A 22,066-nucleotide genomic window follows, 5' to 3' on the forward strand; every position below is an offset into this window, starting at 1 on the left:
TAAGCTACCAAAAGTTAATTTTTTTTGAACTTGTACCTATTAACATGCTAATTGTAATGTGAATTTACTCAAAATATGCATAAAATTAAACTGACAGTTATGGTAAAAATTCACTTGCATACATATGTAAATTTATGTATTACAGAGTAAAAAGACACCAACAGCTTTGACATGTTTACCAGGCCATAGCAGTTGTACTCTTACACTTTTTAAAGTATGTTTTACTTGAACACAAGAGTAAAAATTCATCAACGCATGTAAGTGTAAAATTACACAAACGTCAGCAGGGTCTTTGTTTGCTGCCACATTAACTTTGTGTAAAATTTAAAAAAAAAAATACATATTAGGGTTACGTCTTGCGTGCAGAAACGTGTTAATTTGCAAGATTTTGTACCGTGTCTTGCATAAAGCGGTCAATGAAAATTAAATTTTGAAAGATTAAGACGGTAGACCTTTAAGGGCCCCGCCTACTCAGGCACACATACGTTATGCAGAGCTTCAGAATAAACCACACAATTTGAAAATTGTTCAAGACGTCAGAGTGGAGTCTGTTCACGACAAGCACTAAGAATAAACTTAGGGTGGATGATTTTCTCCTCCATATGTGTCATGGTTACCATTCAAATCTCATAATTGACCTACTTACGACGAGAAGACTGCGCACCAGTGCTTTGTGCTTAGAGGCGATAACCCGCTAGAAGCACCAGCGAGCGTCGCCCTTATCTCGCCTCGTCAACACAAGTACAACCTTGATCTGGGAGCATGCCATTCGCGACACGAGCAGAGAATATTCTCAAAACATGGAGAGGAAAATATTTAACGTCATGCAGAAATAAATGTTTACAGATTTTGTTTTTGCGTTATAATGCCAACGTTCTTATCTCAAGGATTTTTTTTGTATAGCCGTGCGTCGTAAAGCCTTACCTGCTCGTGGCCACGTAGCTGATCAGCGCACATCTATAGTTAGGGACATGCATTTTTCGCGAAAAGATTTCGAGAGTAGCTGGAAGTTGAAACACTGTAGCATCGTCTGTGTTTCGTGATTGGGTGAGTTTCTTTCAGGTGCATGTCCACTGTTAGAACACCAATCACTAGAGACCTGCAAAATTCGCGGATTCATTCTGTGATAGGCTAGAATTCAAGCACATATACCTCTTAGATAAATTTTGCTATTGGCTTACTGTTCATCTGGACGAATCTCAACCAGTTATAAACCCTCAACCAAAGAAGGATCGAATCATAGACAAACCAGCTGAGACGACTTACAAGTCGGCAGCCAATGAACTTGCGTTATTTGCCCGAGTGTACAGGGGTATGTGCAGTCTATCCTGAAGGCCACCGAAACCGCGAACTTTGCAGGTCTCTACCAATCACAGTAATTATGTGCGGAAGCAAACGCGTCCTGTGTGGCTCGGTCAAATAAGGCAACGACTTCCCTCGCAGACGGCCGCCAATCACAAGGAAGGAACCGCTGGTGCGGGTATAGCTAGTTGCTGTCTAACAGGAGTTCAGATCTTTTCGCGAAAAATGCCTGCCCCTACCTATAGTCTGTCCCACGCTTCGATTGCAGTAAAAAGCAAATGGCACCTTTTGTTGCTAGACTGATACTACCCGGCTGGTTGGCATCAAAATTCTTATTTTGTATATAACCGATAATTAAAATAATGTTGCGTTTGTAACATTTTACTATTTGTTGTATTTTCTAAGATCATAAAATTATGTCTTTTGACAGCAATATTACAGTTGTATTGATTCTAAAAGATAAAAACAAATCAACTCTAAAACGCCAATATTTATTATTTTACAGAGATAAACTATTTGTAGCAACAAGGTATTACATTAATATGTGCTACGGTCAAACATAAAATTATATTTTTAAAAAAATTGATGGCAAAAACGACTAAAATCAAGATGGCATTCTTCAGTTACGTTTTTTTTTTTTTAAAGTGAGAATTGTATATTACCATTTCAAATATTTCCTTTTTAAAAATAATATTTTGTAAGTTTTTAAAAATTTCATTATAAAGTTGTGTTTGAAACGTTTTCGCTCTTTGGGTATAACCTGGACACTAGAGCACACTGAAACGACGACAGCGCTATAATCATAAATTGTGCATTAGAGAGAGAGAGAGAGAGAGAGAGAGAGAGAGAGAGAGAGAGAAAGAGAAAAATGAAAGAGAATGAAAGTGAAAGAGAGAGAAAGAGTAACTGCTCGTCAAAATGCACACTGCAGTCCAAGGACGAGACACGCCACATGCTAGTGCAGCAGGCGAGGGGTGGGGGATGACAAACGACCGCCAGCCGGTGCATTGTCGCCGCGCGCATCCACAACGACCTGCCCGGCGCAGTGCGTCCGTCCAGGCTCGCATTGTGCGCGGCGCGCCATTGTGTCTCTTCCCCGCCCCCCTCCCCATTCCGACCACCCCTCGTAATTCTCTCTCGCAGCAGGACGCAGCGAAGACCGCAGCATCCAGTGTTGAGTCCTGCCTCCTGCCGACAAAACAAGCATTGGGAGGAGCTACGATGCTACCAGTTTTATGTTAAAATTATAGTTTCAGCCCGGATACGGACGATGTGTCACTGGGCATGACCGCAATTATGTAGGCAAAAGGTGAGTTTAGTTATTTAGAGTTTACAATGCATAACCAGTACCGGTGTTGAAGGCCTAGAGGCGCCTACGAACACTCAACTCGGCAGAAGGGAGGGGCCAGTAAAGGCCGGTGCTACACTGTGCCAGTTTATACTCGGTGTTTTATTCTACACCAATTGTTTAGAAATCTGTATTGTGCACGCCACTCTAAGAAAATCTGTCGAAAGACTATTCAGCAAAACCAAAACGTGTAAGAGAGAAAAAAAATAGAAGAGAAGAGTAAAAGAGTGGAGAAAAAAGTGAAGAGAAAAAAAAACGAAAAAAGAGAAGAAAAAAACGAAAAAAGAGAAGAGCAAAAAAAAAAACGAAAAAAGTGAAAAACTAAAAGAAAGAAAAACGAAAAGAGAAAAAAACCAAAAGAGAAAAAAGAAAAAATATATAAAAAGAGAACAGAAAAAGAGAGCATAGAGAGAAAGAGAAAAGAGATGAAAAGAAAAGAGAGAAAAAGAAGAGAGAAAAAGAAGAGAGAAAAAGAAGAGAGAAAAAGAAGAGGGAGAAAAAGAGAGAGAGAAAAGAGATAAAAGAGGAGAAAGCTAAAAGGAGAGAGCATTGAGGATGGAGCAAAGAGGAGGGAGCAAAGAGGAGGGAGCAAAGAGGAGGGAGCAAAGAGGAGGGAGCAAAGAGAAGGGAGCAAAGAGGAGGGAGCAAAGAGGAGGGAGCAAAGATGAGATGAAAGAGGAGAAAGCAAATAGGAGAGAGCAAAGAGGAGATGGCAAAGAGGAGAGAGCAAAAAGGAGAGAGCAAAGAGGAGAGAGGAAAGAGAGAGAAGGGGAAAGAGAGAGAAGAGGAAAGAGAGAGAAGAGGAGAGAAGAGGAAAGAGAGAGAAAAGTAAAATATAGAAGAGAGAAAAAAGGAGAAAAAGAGAAGAGAAAAAAGAGAAAAAAAGAGAAGCGAGAAAAACGAGAGGAGAAAATAAGAGAGGAGAACATAACGAAGGAAACGAAAGAGAGAGAACAGAGTGATTATGAACACAAATTATTTTGAAGCTGGAAAAAAACTCTTTTGCATGAGCCACGAACTTGTGTATGCGCCAACGGGTGAGACGTAAAAAGCAGCGACTACCCCAGACCCAGCAACCATCAGCACGTCTTCGACTCCTCCGAACAGCGCTACAGCCTGAGAGGAGCCACTGAACTAGTGACCTGCAAGTCACTGTCGCCCGGGTCACACGTGTGGGAGGGTGGGTGGCGGGAGAGGGGGGAGCCCGTCAGGCCGCACTCGAGCTCAAGAAGGAGACTGATGACCCGCAGTCCACCCCCCCGCGACGGCGATGTCGATCTGCGTGCACGACAGCCGCACTTAGCGATCCCCGCAGTAAGAAAAAAAAATTGGTTGTCTGTAAAGTCGGTTTACGGACGATAGTTTAACGTGACAACGTCATAACAAAACATTGATGAAATGATTGCATACTTTTATGAATAAAATTGAATCATTTTTATTTTAATATTAAAAGAATAAATAATTGAAATTATACTAGTAATCAGATTTTTAAAATGCAAGAATAATTAACCTTTATTGCCGAAATTGTTGATGTAAGAAGCAATGAAAACCACATTAACTTTTCACTTCACTTTATAACCAGTCGACGAAACAGTTCACTTGTAGATGTAAGTTGTGTGCTGCCGCTGTCTTTCTTCTCGGACGCATATGCCAATCGAGTGGAAGAGAGATAGATGCGACGCAAGCGTACAATGAGCGTAACGGGACACAGCGTAACGGGACAATGTGTGCAACGGGACACTTTTTCGTGCGTGCAGCCGGCGTTCATCGATTTATTAGACGTTATCACGTCAAAAAGTACCCATCACGCTCGTCATTACAAACATTATTTAATTTTAATAATTTACGTGACGTTGACGAAAAAATTCATCAAGTACAGACAGACCTCTACAAGAACACACATTCAGGGTAACTGGAAAAAAAGATTCTGCTACTTTCGCCGCTCCTTCGCAACAGGACGGGTCGTTCTGCAACAAAATTGCAATAGTGTGGTGTGATCCTAGCGTGGTATTTTCCCAACAGGATCAAGCACACTTGCTGACGAGGGAAATATCAACACCCTGAAAATGCATTATGAAGGGGGAAAAAGTACGGTGAAACGTGGTGTAAAAGCAACCACCCAGCCCGGAGGTTAGTTGACAAATGACCAAGCTGTATCCACGCCAAGTGGGCAAAACGTGGCAGACGTTTCCGTTGTCTTTCCCATTTCATTCCGTCAAATGATCCATTCTCATCTCGTAACCCCTCGTCTCTTAACGATCCGATGTCGACGAGACGTTCCCACCTGATCAATTTGCGGCATCGTCATGCCACTGGCATATATTTGTTTTTCTTTGTTGTTTCACGCCGTTGTGTTAATAATTGAACGTATTTTAATTTCCCTTGTTTTTATAATAAAAAAATCGTTGGTTAGCTTTAGAATTTTAATTTTACCTCTTTCTTGCGCCTTTGTTTGCATAAGATTTATATTTTGTAATTTTTAACTAGTGTGTAAGTTTGTAACTTTTATATCCGTCTATTGAAAAAGAAAATATATATATATTTTTTTAATTATCTGTGTGGGGCGCTGATCAAGGTTTAATTATTTATTCTACGTGTGAGACCTTCGATTCGAGTCTCCATCGTGTGACGTGCGACACTAGCGCCCGTACGCAGCGGCGGCGGCAAGAAAGGGAGACTAGAACTGGAGGAGTCGAGTCGCGTCGGTCGGACTGTACACTTCGGACTCCGCGCGCGGAGCTTGGCCTGGCGCGAGTCTCTTCTTTCAACCACACGGAATGTGTTTTAACGGTTCTGGAGCTGTACGGCGGTTTAGGACTTTACGAGAGCATGAAGAGTTTTACGGTGCCAGCGCATCGGCTAATCACGAGGTGGCGCGCGTATTTTTTTTCGCCTGTGCACTTGGTGATGCAGTTGAGTGAGGGCCAAGTTGACTTCCGCCACGGCTCCACACGCAGGCATGCCAATCGAAGAATCGTGAAGTGTGAGGGCGTGAGAGACGAAGAAGGACCGTGCTGCGGTTCGCAAGTACACTCTGCACCACGCTGACACACCCCTGGACTACAAGTAAGTGGATCACCGTTTAAAAACTTTGCTACGCCCTTCGAGGCCGCGGCTTACCCATGTGTTTGCCCCTTTTGACTTTTTCGAATGCTCCGTCAGTGACGTCACTCTACCGACCGGAACGTCCTCAACGTGAAATCTTAAAACTATCAGCGTAGTGCAGGATTGTGTACGAATGTAAATTTTTTTTGCGAGAAACTGTTTTTGAATTTCTTTTGCTGGATGTCTCGCTTTAACTTTGCAGAATTTAAAATGCAGTTTTTTTTTTTTTTTTGCGTGTCTACGCCCCAGGATTACATAATTGAAGGACTTTATCATATCTAATTACAAAATTATGTTCTAAATTTCGCATAGTCTATGTTCATTTTCTTCTATGTTGGGGGCACCTTTCTTTTTGGTAGAGAAATCACGCGCGTGATTATTTTGCACTTTGTCTTAGTAATCTTAAAAAATTAACTTTAACAATGTTAGCTCTAATTTATTTTTGATTATTCATGAGTAGAGACCGGAAAAATTCGCGAATTCATTTCGCGATAGGCTAAAATAAAAATCGTTATACCGCAGTGCTGCCTCTGTTATTGACTCTCAACTCACCTGGATGACTTTGGGCCAATTAGAAACACCCAACCAAAGCTTTATCGAATCACAGGCTGCTACGCTGGAACGTCTCACAAGACAGCAGCCAATGAGTGGGTGGCGTTTGACCGAGCGTACGTAGAACTATGGAGTTCATCCTACAGGTCATTGATTCCCGCGAATTTTTCCGGTCCCTATTCATGAGCCATGTACATTGCTTTATTCGTGTATTTGTTTGCGTTTTAGCGTCTGGTAAAATACATTTCGTGAGTTAAATAATTGGTTGGCTTGGAATTACTTTTCATATCTCTCTGCTAATCACGCAGCCTTAAAAATTGGATTACTCTATTTGCTTTTGCCCACTCCCGGCATTTGGTCGGAGACGTATTTTCTTTTTTTATATGGAGGAACGGCCTAATCGACGAGTAGCTGTGTGGAACAGTAGCGAGAGTTTTTTAACCCTCAACTTCATACATTTCTTCCACCCCGAAAGCTATGACCATTTGGATGAATCACGATGGGATGGTTTTGCTTTTGGTTTTAATTCAACACACTGCACGGGTAGGAGTGTCTTAACCACATACCACGTATGACGTGGTTTATTTCGTAAGTTTCTTTCAAAGTATTTAATACCAACAGCTAGTTATTTGTTTCCATAAATTTATTTTGTCTGTTTTATAATTTGGAACGAGGGGTTATCTGTCCCAGATACGCCCTTGAGATGAGTTAAGTTTCCAATCTCTCTGATTATTCGATTCTTAGTTTTTATTTCATCCGCGCGAGTTACACAAAGTTGTTGCATTTTTTTTTTTTTTTTACAATCTGATATTTTATCCAGGCAGTTGCATGCTAGTAATAACGGATTGTTTCATGCGGGCAACTTACACCTGTCCAAATAATTTATTCAGTCCAAGAATACGGAATTTCCGAATTCATAAGTGCCAAAATCTTTGATACATGCCGCGTATAACCAATAAATAAATAATACGGAGGCTGCATTTAAAGCTGTGGCAAAACATTTGAAAACCCAACAATCGATTAGCCACGAAAAAGTCTGCATTCAATAATAACGAAAACTAGCATATCCCTTTTTATAGTCAGGTGAACTTAAGAAAAATTTAAGATATGAGTATTCTGACGTAATACACATTTTCTACGCAGCAGACTAGCTAATCATGTATGCGTAATTAATTTGTTGTTTTTATAAGAAGAATGTTCTGCGGAGCTTTTTTTTTTTGACGTGACGTCTAATAAATCAATGAACGCCGGCTGCACGCACGAAAGTGTGTCCCGTTACGCACATTGTTCCATTACGCGGTGTCCCGTTACGCTCATTGTTCCGTTACGCTGTCGGCGAGTGCAGTAATAATAGGTTATGTTACAATTGACTAAAAAATTATGGTGATTCATATAATTGATGATAGATATTTGATTACAGATTATTTATATGAAAACTTGTTCATAATTATATTTAAACTTTATAGCTAAACGCCAGTTTTTAAAATCAATTACAAGACATCTCCACGTGAATTGTTCCGTCGACTGTTTATAAAGTGAAGTGAAAAGTTAATGTGGTTTTCATTGCTTACTACAACAACAATTTCGGCAATAAAGGTTAATTATTCTTGCATTTTAAAAATCTGATTACTAGTGTTATTTCAAGTATTTATTCTTTTATTATTAAAATAAAATGATTCGATTTTATTCATAAAAAAGTACGCAATCATTTCATCAATGTTTTGTTCTGACGTTGTCACGTTGAACTATCGTCCGCAAACCGACTTTACAGACAACCAATTTTTTTTTTTTTTTTTTTTTTTTTTTCGAGAGAGATGCTAGGTTGCGTGTCTACATGGTCGGTGCTCTATGGCGGCGGGGAGCACAGCAAGGAGGACGGAGCTGGTTGCAGTCGGCGGGAGCAGCGCCGGTGCAGCGGTTATTAATACGGCTAGCGGCCGCGGGGCGCGCATTCCGCCGGGAGGACGTTCCTGGCGGTCCCACTGGGCTGGGGGCCAGCACACGTGTCCTCCCGTGTCCTCCCGTGACGTCACCGCGACATGCTCCCCGACAGCGAGAAGTTCTGTCCCTGCCCGAACACGCCCGACCAACCAACCTTCGGCCAACCTCGGGATCTGTTTTATTTTCGCGCAGGAAAAAATGAATTCAAATATTAAAAGTGGTCGGTTAGGTTAGCTACATTAAAACACCATGGACGGTTAGTTAGGTTAGTATAGCTACATTAAAATAAACAGAGAAATATAAATAAACCCGACCAATTCCGTGACTTTCCCTGACCGATTCCCACTTACCTGAATTTTCCCTGATATATATATTTTTTTACTTTCCAGAATGTGGACACCCTGTTAAAGGGAAAAAAATTGTAATTTTCAAGGCCCGTCTACAATTACAATGTTCTAAACTGTGTCCCGGCGGATACAGATCACTGATTGGCCTACGTGAATCTCTGACGTCTTTCGTGGTGTGGGCGATGGTCCGGATACACTGGTCAGCTTTAACTTTTTGCCCCAATATGTGTCCTTTGGTAGCACGGAAGACTGAACACTCCTCATTCCGGTTTCATTAGGTAAACTGAAAATAACCGACATTTATTAGTGTTTACCTTGTCCTTACACAATTTTCCTCAAGTTAACTGAATATTCAAAACTTATCTGCGTACACATTTAAAAATCACGAAAACAGTGAACAAAAAACAAATCGGAAAACAATTATTTTGGCACTCTTTATTTACTGCGCTCTGATTAATTTAGAAATCAGTGTATTCGGACATCGGGCATGTCGCAATTATAGAAAAAGGGCAGTTTCCCCGCGAGAGAACGTCGGTACAAGGACGCGGACCGCCCACAGGTTCGGACTGTTTGCAGACGGGCCTTCAAGCGTGGCGCAATTTGTACAGAAGTTTAACACTCCGCTCTGCAAATAGAATGATTCGATAGTCGATCTGCCTGTATTTATCAAGCATTATTTTAAATAAAAAAATTTCTACGTTAAATTTCGTACTCGAGTTTCGTATTATAAAAGTATTTTGCAACATGAGAACACATGAATTTGCTCGTTACCAAAGTTAGATGTTACAAATCTCTGTCGAGTACTGAAATACTCGCTCACATTAAAAAAAAAATGTTAAAATACAACAGGATACGCAATAAGGAACAATTAACGTTCGCAGCACTGCTGTGAGAGAAAAGAGCTCTTGGTCCGAATGTACATTGGGTCAGACTCCTTGCAGCCCTGAACCTTTCCCGAGAGGTTATACTTTATATATATATATATATATATATATATATATATATATATATATATATATATATAATTTCCCTGGGGAGTGAGGGAGGGGGAAGCACCCTGCCTCGGGCCCAGTCAGTCGGAGGGTTGAAAATATAAATTGTATAATGCAAAAAAAAAAAATACTGTAAATAAAAAAATAATGTATTATTTTTACAACGAAGCAACATTTTCAAATACTTATACCTGGACACACATTCTTTGTGCAGAGCTTCAGAAAGAAAAAAACCACGCTAGCTAAAAATGGTTCAATATATCAGAGCGAAAGAATAGTTGTTTTTACGTATTTCTTTCTTTTTTTTTATAACTATTTTCAGAAAAGTGAAAAATGGCTACAACGCGTGTTTTCAGAATAATTTTTTTGGCGCGAAACTTCATGTAAACATTCTTGCAGTCAAAGGACTTGTATTACACCTTAAATCTTCATTTCTCAGAGATATGATGTTTAATGGTGACCGCTCAGATCTCGTGGTTGCCCTACACACGACGAGAAGACAGGCAGGCGAATTGCGCTAGAAGCAGCAGCGAGCGTCGCGCCTATCATCCCGCCTCGCCGACTCATAGACACACCCCTGAACAGACGTGACCACCTGGTAGCCTCAGCTGTTCTAGTATGCACGCAGCTCCGTCGGCAACTACGTCACGCCGGTTGCCTAACTGCTGGGGCCTTCAGCCTCACGTCAGCACGCCTTCTAGGGTCTTCATCTCATTCACGAGTTACAAGCAGGGCAATATTTTAGTTACATTATCATGCACCCTACCATGACGAAATACCCTTCCCAATTCTAACGTAAGTTACGTCACGAACTTGATAAATCTAAAAATTAAAAAAAATCTTAAATGTGATTTTTATTTCAGACTAAATTTCATTTTCACGTTTTTTGTTTGTTTATACATTATATTGAATTTTAATAAATTGCTCTTTTTGAACTTTCATCTTTATAAAACTAGCGTAAGGTTTCTTAGGTTATATTTTATATATTTATTTCTCAGTTATTCTACATTTATAAATGTTTACGTTTTTGTCAAAATACCGCACGTAATTTGAAGTGACTAGATGCACTCAAATACAAGCTTGCTTTCGTGAGTGCTAAATTTCCTGGTTAATTAAGTGAATATTTTTAACAAAGTGTAAAAAAAGGGGAAAATAAATTATTATTAATTTAATTACTAAATGTATTTTTTTTGCATTATGCTGAAATATGCGAGGGTTAATAAAGGCCTATTTCATGATTATAATACTCTGCCGACCAAAAATATATATATTTTTAAGAGATAACAACAAAAGAATGGCAAGCTGAAAATCAGTTGGCACTGCAAATGTGCGGTTGGCACCGCTGAAGCAACTGGCCGGTGGAATCTTTCAAGCGTCGGAACTGAAGGCTCCCCAACATTCCCGATCGCGACACTAAATAACTTCACAGCCCAGAGAGCTCATTCACGCACACGATTATTTACCCCTTAAAGAACAAACGGCAGAAATTACAACATTCTGGCGTTATTGCATGATCTTGCCATACGGTATTTTTTCAATCGACATAGCAAACAATGCGTTTTTTTTTTGTGGTCTTACCTCTGGCATAAATATTTTGGCCCAGGGAAGGGGGGGGGGGGGGGGGAACTTGATAAATACACAAAAGAACATTCTGCTCAATCGTCTGGCTACAAAGTTGACATACGTGTGTTTTTTTTTAATCCTTGAAATTTCGAACTAATTATTATATTTAAAAAAAAAAGATAATTTTGCCTATATTTTTAACACCGTGGCAGTCCTATGTTAGAGGCGATGGCGGCAATTCCCCACCCCCTTTTTTTCACACATATTTTGGAACTAATAAACTGCGGAGTTTACAATAAATAATAAATTTAATATATTTGATAATTAATTTTAAAGACGTGCAAAATGCGTTAAAAAGGCATTTATGGAGGCTGTTGTTACTCAAAATCCATGCTTCAAATTAAACTGGGGGGGGGGGGGGGGGATTTTCTATTCGCCCCTATAGTATAGTAGTTTTACTGTCCAAATCGACTACAAAAATATACAATTATATTGTATATGTAAAATTTGAAGCTGAATCCGCCCGTTTTAACATAATTATCAACTGGACACATAGAACAAACCTCTGCGATTTATGAATGTTCAAAGAAAACGTTAGGCAATAGATTTAAAGAAAACTTAAATCTCCTGAATATAAACTGTTTTTAAACTAACGCAAGATACTGTATTCAACATATTTAAAATTGTCTGCTGTAGGTACATTAAATTTGCTTATTGGCCTTATATAATGATTTTGTTATTTTTAACAGAGCAAGCAAGATTATGATGGCGTAATAGCCGTGGTTGAATATTTTGGGGTAATTGTTCCTTATTGCGTATTCTGTTGTATTTTATTAAAATAAAATATTCAAATAAAGAAAGTAATTGGTTGTTTGTGAATTAAAATGTGCTTAAAATATGCATACAACTTTGAGAAATATTGTTACCGGGAGAAATTGTTCTGTGTAACACATTCAATTGTATTTAACGTAAAATAATACAATGAACTAACCATCTGAATGTGTTTGTGATGTGAAACTATACCACAACCACAATATATTTAATTTGGAAAATGTAAGTGATAAAACGTTGATATAAACGGGATACGCCATAAACAACACAAACAACGCAGGCGCTATTGCCATGGTCCACGCGTGCTAGCGTAGAGTACGATGTTGCCTGCAAGATTTCGTCAGCATAACGGTTTGTCCTTGAGAGGAACGAGATTCGGTGCGAGCACTCAAGGTCACGACCTAGCCTCCAGAGCTACGACTCACCTGGCCGCTCCATCGTCTTAAATACCCTTAACCTCCTCAGTGGGAATGTACACTATACTGTACATTCCAATCTGGTACGCTTTAATGCCAAGAAAGCACTTGTAAAAAATAAATTGTCAGATAGTGGTTTTATGACTAACTAGTAATTTTGGAAGAGGTTCCAGCAAAGAAACCTTAAATATTCTTATTATTATAATAATTATAGCATATACAGTATATTGTACATTTTCTCAGAGTACAAAAAATTTTTTCTGATAAATTGGTACTGAGGAGGTTAATTCAGATGCACGAAGCCTAAACGAATAATTGTACACATATTGTAAGCTAGATTTTAAAAAAACAGGGCGGATATAACCAAGGACTCAATACCTATCAGTGGCCAATACAGTAATTTGAAAATAAAGCAGAAAAAATAAAATTAGAATAAGTTTATTTTTAAAAATGCATTACTTACTCGTGGCACTAACATAGAGCTACCACTGTAGGCCACGTCGCTTCTCACACTGTTAACATACTGACTTCACTGAGATTTTTTGGAAATTTATTCATACTTGGGGTGTGGTTGGGAGGGAGGAGTTATCGCACTATCCCTCCCCCTTGCGAACGCCACTTCACTTACGGATTAGTAATATATATTTAAGGGATTTCCGTTAGTTTTGTTTCAATGAAAACAAAACTCGATTTACTCAGCTTCAACATAATACTTAAGGAATGTAAAGGCTTGAAAGAAAAACGCAGATTCGCAAATAATTTTCAAATAAAAACGATTGCTAATAACCCTGCTAATAACCTCGATCCTGTACATTTTGATCCTATGTTAAGTTGATTACACATGATTGTTGTACGTCGAAAGATCCTTAACATAACAAAAACTTGTGATGTAACAATGAATAATTGTGATACAACAATGAATAACAATCGTACCTTTATTAAAAAATATATTTTCCTTTTTTATGCAACTTTTCATTATTCATTGTTATATCAGAAGTTTTGTTAAGTGCAGGGTCTTTCGACGTTTTAAATTTAAACAGCAAGAATCATATATATCTAGGTACCGCAGGATCAATATTTACAGGATCATGTCCTCAGAATCAAGGGATAAACTCTGATACGTGATACGGAACATTACCCCGTGCGCACTTATTAAAAGTACAAGCATCGAAGACGCCAATTCAAACTGCACAGTACGTGGCGTCATTAGATAATAGCCCCAATTCAAACGAAACGTACGCCAGTACGTGCCGTCATGTTATTGCGTGTCTAAGTAAATGCTAAGTGTTTACGTGCAGAAACTTACCGGTACTGTTGAGAACTCTATAGACTGGTCTTGCAACGTATTATTGACCTGCGAGAATATTTTCGCTGGTCATGAATTAAAATGCGATAACTTTAGATTGCCCAAGAATTTTTTATAAACACGATAGAACTTACCTCACATTTTTTTTCCCAACACGTAACTTCCGCCTTGATTTCCGCAGAACAACTGAATAAGTGCGTGCACAGCTCAAAACGCTCGCTTCCCACTGTGCATATCCAAGTTTCTTCCCCTGCCACAAAAAAAAAACTGCACGGCACACGCTAACGCATTTGGACGAAATACAGTTTTTTTTTTAATTCTCTTAACACAAACCAAGTCACGGAAAGAAACAAAATCGACCCGCGTCCAACGATAACCTCCTCACGGCACCACGCTCACAGAAGAACTGGCCAGACAGTCAACAGCCAGGCCCGCCCGCCCGCAGCGCTGCGGCGGGAGCTGCTGTAAGCTCACTGCGGGGCCGCTGCCCGCTCCTCCCCCTTCCCCGGACGTAAATCCAACGTCCCCTTCGCACGACGCCATCAGCGTGTGAAACCAATTCCCCTCTCCGCAAAAAGTTACGAGATTTGACTTCACTAGATCAATAGAACCAGCCGCATGACCGTAGAGTACATAGATGTAGTCAGGATTTTTGGAAGATGTAAGAATATATTTTTCATTTGCCTGTTTGAACACATCTCTGGGGATATAGTGGGTATTTTAATACGGCAAATACTCCTCTGGAAAATTATAACAAAAAATGATGCTCGTCATTGGCGTAGCTGTGTTCATAAAGTTGGGGGGGGACAAATAATGATTTTGATGTCATGTAAACCCATTCCCCTCTTACTAAGACGGGGGGTCCGGGGGTCCTCCACCGGAAAATTTTGATTTTAAAAGTGCAAAATAGCTCTTTTTAAGCAGTTTTTGTATCTAACCATTGGATACATCGATGTTAAAATTATTATTGTTTCCTTAAAATAAAATTTGAGAGTGAAGAAATTACAAATAAAGTTGGGCAGAATAATATTATAAAATAAAAATATCACGGTCTATAAAGTTGGGGGGGACAGTCCCCTCCACCCAAAAAGTTAAGGGGGACACGTCCCCCCTGTCCCCCCCGGTTCCTACGCCCCTGATGCTCGTAAATGCATTTTCAGGTTCTTTGAGGAGCCAAAGTCCTTTTTCCCAACCAGAAATTCTTGCTAAAGGTAAATACATAACACTACCTCTGCTTATTATTATGCCCTACCTAATAAGCTTTTAAAGAGAAGGCTAATCTCTAATATTGCATTTTCTCTGAGCAATTATTCAGTCATTTGAACTTGGTCATAGAGATGTGTTATAACTGAGAGGGGATATGACCCCTCGCTGACTACACCCTTGGTGGAGTAGGTTCATTTTGTAACAAAGTGTGAATCCAAGCTGTAAAGTAACAGACTTATGGTTAAGAGTTACCATATGAGTAAAAAAAAAAACACTTAACAAATAAATGACAGCAGAGGAAGATGATACATACAAGAACCTATACAGTGGGTGGAGGCAGGGGGAGGGAATTATATCCCGCCCCCAAATCCTAAAAATAATTACCATTCCCACCAACAAAATGAAATAGTTTGAAAGCAAAGTGGGCAAAGTGGATCTATAACTCTCCCCCCCCCCCCCCTTCCACTAAAGGAAATTCTGTGTACACTCCAGTGTAAACATATAAATCACAATGTTAGCTGATGTTATGTTAAATTTATTATTCAACTAAAATTTTAAATGACTCAGAATAAATTTAAAGTGTACAATGCAAAGAATTATAATTATATTATAATAATACAAAATAGAAATAGTAGATGACAGGCAAACAAAGCTATGATCATACTCCAGATCAAAAGTTGCCTTCCCTTCCAAAGTAAAAAAAAAATCAAACATGGAGCAAGGCACTGTATGTAGTTAGAGAAACATTGTAGCTAAACCTATCAAATAATTGTTCAAAAACTATTTTTTAATAAATAATTTTTTTCTTTTAGTTATTGTATTACCCTAGCTAGCATGGACAGCCCTTTCCCCATGAAAGGAAGTTGAATCACAAAAAAATTCCACTTCACCCCCCCCCCCCCTTCCCTCCTGATGTTTTGAGCTTGATAATGCTTTGGTCTTCTACCCATAGGTATCAGATTCTGACATATTTGTTTTACATTATTTTCTGTTGATCACTCTCACAAAGATAATTTTCACACACATTTAGTATAAAAATATATTTTATTATGATACAACCTCTTTCAGCAAGTTTATTTTTCAGACTAAATAATCATAAATTTGAATACAAGGGGAGTGATTTAAATTGTACCGTACAGTAAGAATATCTATGACATATTATACAAAATGCCTATTTCTGTCTTTCCTCCATTAGCATAAATTCAGATTGGGAAAAAAAGAGCAGATTTTTTCCCCCACTTCTACAGAAAAAAAGAGGTAATGTACAGGTTAAAAAAGGACTTCTGGTAACCCTACTTCTGGTTCCAAATTACGAATTGATTAATTTACACAGCTCACATAAACTCTTCTTTCACAACTACTTGGTGAATCATGTGATGGTTCTAAGCCAGTCCCTGTTAAGATTTCCAGCATGAAATTTATTTAGGCATGCAAGAAAATTTCAAATGTTGTGTGTAAATGAACAATTCTTATTGAAAAACTGGAAGTCCCAAGGTTTGCAGATAGGGGCCAGGATGGTTGAATGGTCAGACCACCTGCCTGCTGCTACTAAGGCAATCTGAGTTCGAGTCACGAGAGGATTGAACCAGGAAGAGACATTTCAGGAGAAATGCATGACAGACTGGCCTTGGAATGTCTACAAATTTATGGTCTCAAATACCGAATTTTTAATGTTTTCAATTAACTTGTGTTTGAAAACAAGTTTAACACGTGAATAAAGTATTTGAGTAAACATTATCATAGCAAAAATTAATAAAACAAAATAATAAAATATTGGCTCGGGAGGGGCTATTGCTCCTTCCCCCCCCCCCCCCCCTCCTTCACCACCTGACTCTTCTAGAGCCGGCCTTGGTTTGAACAAAAGGGAAATTTGGTGCATTTTGCAGTGCGATGAAGGCTGGAGAGGGGAGGGGGAGAGTTTTGGAGGTACTCCGTTCCCCTGCCCGTTCATTCCATCAATGTTCCATTTTCATTCAGCATCCCTTAGGCATCGTCCCTGATGACCGCAATGTCTGCAAGATGTAAAACCCTAATTTATTCATTTATTTTACATTCTAGATAACAATAAAAAAATTTAAAAAGTTTCATAAAATGTAAGCGTATGGAAATTTTGTTTATCTTGGAAGATTTTTTAACAAATGGGTTTAATTTTTTTTCAACCATAGTATAATAAATAATAGTTTAAAAAACTAAAAACCACACTTTATATAGAAAACCAAACTAAAAAATAGATAATAAATTTTAATAAATTTGAATTAAGAAAAGTGTAAATTTTTTTAATAAATATAAATTAATAATAGTGTATATAAGAAAAAAAATGTATTTTATTTTTTAAAAAATCGTGGGGTGCTTTGTAAGATATTATTGAAATGATAATCCTTCAACTCATATATGTCCATGAAATATTTATAACTATTGACACCATGCACCCCACGCTTTTTTTTTTAATAAAATACATTTTTTTCTTATATACACTATTATTAATTTATATTTATTAAAAATTTTTTTCACTATTCTTAATTCAAATTTATTAAAATTTATTTTCTATTTTTTAGTTTGGTTTTCTATATAAAGTGTGGTTTTTAGTTTTTTAAACTATTATTTATTTTCTACTTTTTAGTTTGGTTTATTTATAATTTAAAGTGATACGTCTTTATCGACGTATGCAAGAAATTTTATAACAATGTAAAAAAACTTGATAGTTATTACATCAATTTACTATATAAGTAGATTTTTAATATATATTGGCTGCAGTTAAAATAAAATCGATAAATATTGTTTTATCTCAGAAGTGTCTCTAGATGTAGCTCAATTTTTTGTTTATTATATGACTGCTATTTAAGTGAATTTGAGTAGATATTGGCTGCTTCTGAAATATATATCCAATATAGCATGTTGAAGAACTATAGTACTCAATAATTTCAATATCCTGCTATGAAAATCAATATATTCGGGAAGTCATTGATTGATGTTTATTCTCATTCAGCATATCTGATGGGTGACCATCCTTTGTTTGCAAATGTCTCACTAAAAAGTTTCTCCCATTTGTTCCAGTCCGATTCCACTGTAAGTTTCATTTGCATACAGTTGTACCAAACTACACTGGAGTATTCTAAGAAATGTTTTAAAATTTCTATTTTCTTTTTGTCTTCTTTGATTAGGAAACGTTCACATTCTTTGTTGAAATCTTTAATCCACTGGTAAGCATTTGAGTTTCTGCCCGTGAATTTCTTAATCATGAAATCTTTTGCAATTTTCCCTAAATTTTGAGTTTCAGATATAGTTTTTTTTTCTTCAAAATATTTTTCTTAGAGTTTTTCCAATTTTTTATTTGATCCACTAGCTATAGATTCAGCACTTTTTTTCCCCTCAATTTCTTCCAGGTAAAAATCCTTAAACTGTAAGTTTTGCTCTCTATCCAAATATGTTTTTGATATATCATCTGTCAAACTTAGCCATATTTTCCGTGTTTGATGTCTTTTATTTAATTATTTACTGACCTTGGCATAGTTTGGAGTATTTGTAACAGCTTGGTGTAGATTTGTAGGTTGGTGTTCGAGTGGAATTTGAAAAAATCTGCCCATCAGGTATAGCTAATGAGGTTATGCATATGGTGTTTGATTTCCCATCTGCTGTTGGATTCACAGCAAAATCAAACCTCAATTTTTCCATGTTTCGTGTAATATTTGCAGAAAATGTTGTTTTATAATAATTTTTCACTCTTGGTTAATTGGTAAAATTAAACAGAGACGTAATTGTGTTTCTCTATTTAACGAAAGAAACAACATTTAAAGCCCTTATTTCAGGTTTTTTTTTTCTTCATATTTTTACAAATATAGATAATATTCTCTTCAAGAAAGTATATTGCTCACAATAAACATAACCCATTCTCACTTTTCATTTAATTAAATGTCACAATATTTAGTAGGTAGGCTTTGTTTATATCGCGCCAAAGACAAACTGAAAGAAAAGAGTTCGCACATTGTAAAGAAAACCATTTTGCCCATGTGCGAACTCTTTCTTGTGAAATTATATAAATTGACAAAAATCTTATTTTGCAAATTGAATAATGGAATAATCTTATCAAATAGGTGTATTGTCATCAGTCCTCGATAAATCTACAAAGTTTGAATGAAATCTGGCCGTTTAAAGTGGGTCAAAATCGCACCCAAAGGAGTCGGTTAAAAACATACAAACAAACAAACAAACATACAGGTGAAGCTAATATAAAGCGTGTAAAAACCATATCTATGAACTTGCACACTTAGGCATACAATTTTTTTTTTAAATTACCTTACGTCAAGAAAAATTAAGGGCCCAAGGGCAAATATATTTGTTGGGCTCCCTCCCCTTTACTTGATGTAAAAGTTTTCAAAACCCACAGTTAATAAACTCATAGTTTTTAAAAAAAAACTCAAAATTCCCGCTTTTATAGTTGAATGAACTAAAAATGAAAAAAAAATAAAATTTAAATTTAATTTTTTTGTCCAACAGCCAAATAATGCACGACAACTCTATATAACTGAAAATTTTAAGTGCTTGATATAATTTCTCTGAAATTTTCTCAGTAATTTTAGGATATAGTCAATACAAAAATTTTAGGATATAGTCATTTCGAAAATTATAAGATACAGTCATTACAAAAATGAATATATGTACTTAATAACAATAATGAACTTAAAATTGAGGTGCTTCGTGGGTGCAAATCTGTAGGATTCGCAAATGGGGCCCTCAGAAGTTTACTGGTGTCGAGAAGGGGGGGCGCTTGAGAATTTTGCATGTGGGTTTAACAGACATGTCATTTCTGAATGTGGTGCCCGTATGCTGTACACAGCCCATATTTTGGCCTACATGCATACAATATGAAGAAAACTTTAAAATATACAGAAAGATTTCCATAAGACAAAGTTTTGACATCAGATACGTTTCACAGTCATGCTTCTGCAAGTGCAGGCATGCCCCCCTTAGTGAGTTGCTTCTTAATTCCAGGGGAACCCGGGCCCCCCCGGAATCTACACCCAGGGGGTGCTTGCTATCATTTGTCTTAAATTTTCTATCACTAATTTTAGTAATTACGATAATGAAAGAAGAGAGCACCCCACGCTTTTAGTTATTGACTAACAAACGTTAGTGGTTTTGAAAAACTAATTTAAAGGAAGACTGATCTAAATTTGTGACTTCTAGGTAAAATAAAAGATTTTGACTGTATTTCAAGTATATGTCTACAGGCTTGAAACTCGGCAGGGATATTCTTTTTATTACATAAACATTACTGAGTACGGGTTTTCCTAAAATCGGCCTCCAAGGAGGGTTACGGGAGCGCTAAAGATGTTAGGGCTTCAACACCTCCCCTGGCACATATTCCACTATAACCCAACCTATTGGTTCGGAAACACTCCAAACCATAAAAGAATACGGTACATTTAAATTTTTTTTTAAAATTTAGTGTCATTAACTCATCCCCCTCCGAGGAGGAGAAAGTCAAACCCCGGGCACATTATTCACCATAAACTGATCTCAGAAACTCTCTAAATCAAAAAGAATATATTAAATTTTTTTTTTTGAAATTCAAGGGCCTTACCCCGCCTCTCCCTGGGCACATTTTCCACCATGACCCAATCTTTTGGATCAAAAACACTCAAAATTGAAAAAGCATTAATTTTTAAAATTTTCAAATTTTGGCTCTTAAACTCCCCTCCCCCCAGAGGCACAGTCGACCCCAGGGCAAATTCCCACCATGCTCCAACCTCATGGATACACAAAAAGCATGATTGTTACCCATAGCTTAAAATTAGGTACCCCCCCCCCTCCCCCACTCCACCATAACTTTAAGGTCTTAAGTTACCACAACATTGTATTTTCAGAGAGGTTCTTTATGTGTACGCAAAATTTCAACACATTCGGATGTCGAAAAGTGGGTAAAAATGAATGGAAATATTTTATAACATAGTCCATTCATTCATGCATGCATGGTCAAGCTAATAAAAGCGTGGTAAAAAATATATCTTAAGACTATAAGTTACTGCGGCCGTAACTGTGAACTTGATCTGGAAAAAAAATTGCATAACTTTTAAGGTTTTCCCAATGCATTTTAGTAGCAATAGAATTGTAATTTTTGCCTACCATCAGTGAAAACATTAGCACAAAAAGTATTTTGAAACTTGGTGCATGAGCCTCCGGGGGGGAGGGGGGGGGGACCCCTCATTTCCACCGTCTTTCCTCTCTCGTGGCCCTGCCACTACTGCGTATCACTACTCATGATGTGAGATGGTGCAGTGGTAGACACTGGACGCTCACCCAGAGGACTCTGGTTCGAGCCCCAGTCTGGTTCACTTAAGAGATGGTTCCCATTCCCATCAGCAGGGAGGGTACGGTTGGTGGGAGGGGGGCAAAACAAAATCCTCATGTTTAAGTTTCAAAAATTTTTTTTTTAATGCTTGGGTTACACTAATAGGACAAAAATCACAAGTCTATTATTAACAGATTTTATAGGAAACTTCATAAATTAAGCAGTACACACAGATCAGGGTTACAGTTATAGCCACAGTAACATTTACAGTCTTTGGATTTGTTTGTTCACCTGCGGGGTTTGAGAAGTTGTACATTAAAAAATCATAAGGGATTGAGGCCCGACTAAACTGTTTGCCCCCCCCCCCCTCCCCCACCCACACCAACCCTGAGTTTCTCTCGACGGCCCAGAGACTTGGTAAGACTTCTACAATTTATCAGCAAGAAAACAGTTCTTATCTAAGTATCTCAGAGCCCACTATTATTTTGAAGCTTCCACCATCTATAGAAATTTCTCTGGATAACGTAACATAACACCTGACCTTAAACATTTCATTTTTCTCTTCCTATCTGTCTCCTTCTGTATGTATTTCCACCTTAATTTATCAATTAAAGATAAATTTGTATTTCAATCTCAATGAGATGCTGCTACCATTTCTGAATATTGTACAGCCATTTAGTAAAACATTATTGTTTGTAATAATTCATAGTTTTCAAATATGTAATGTTATTTCTTTGAAAGCAAAAAATTATCTGGATGTATTTGTTGTACTTTATTGCTTTCTAGTTTTTACTTTTGATTTAATTATATTTGGTCAACATTTTTACAAACGATCATGCATACTTTACTTAGACCTTAATGTATTTTG

General features: G+C 37.7%; 1 protein-coding gene across 3 annotated transcripts in view; it reads right to left on the reverse strand.

Annotated features, from left to right (window-relative positions):
- Positions 1-14,121, reverse strand: part of LOC134534884 (SH3 and multiple ankyrin repeat domains protein 1) — a 476,867-nt gene extending 462,746 nt beyond the window's left edge. For 2 of the 3 annotated variants that reach the window (XM_063373550.1, XM_063373547.1), the window contains exon 1: positions 13,838-14,120. The gene's annotated coding sequence lies outside the window, so the exon portion shown is untranslated. Of the gene's footprint in view, positions 1-13,837 lie in introns of all 3 variants that reach the window. The other variant, XM_063373548.1, reaches the window with a different exon arrangement.
- Between the last annotated feature and the right edge of the window lie 7,945 nt (positions 14,122-22,066).

This window comes from Bacillus rossius, chromosome 8, assembly GCF_032445375.1.
Source record: "Bacillus rossius redtenbacheri isolate Brsri chromosome 8, Brsri_v3, whole genome shotgun sequence".
Taxonomy (NCBI): domain Eukaryota; kingdom Metazoa; phylum Arthropoda; class Insecta; order Phasmatodea; family Bacillidae; genus Bacillus; species Bacillus rossius.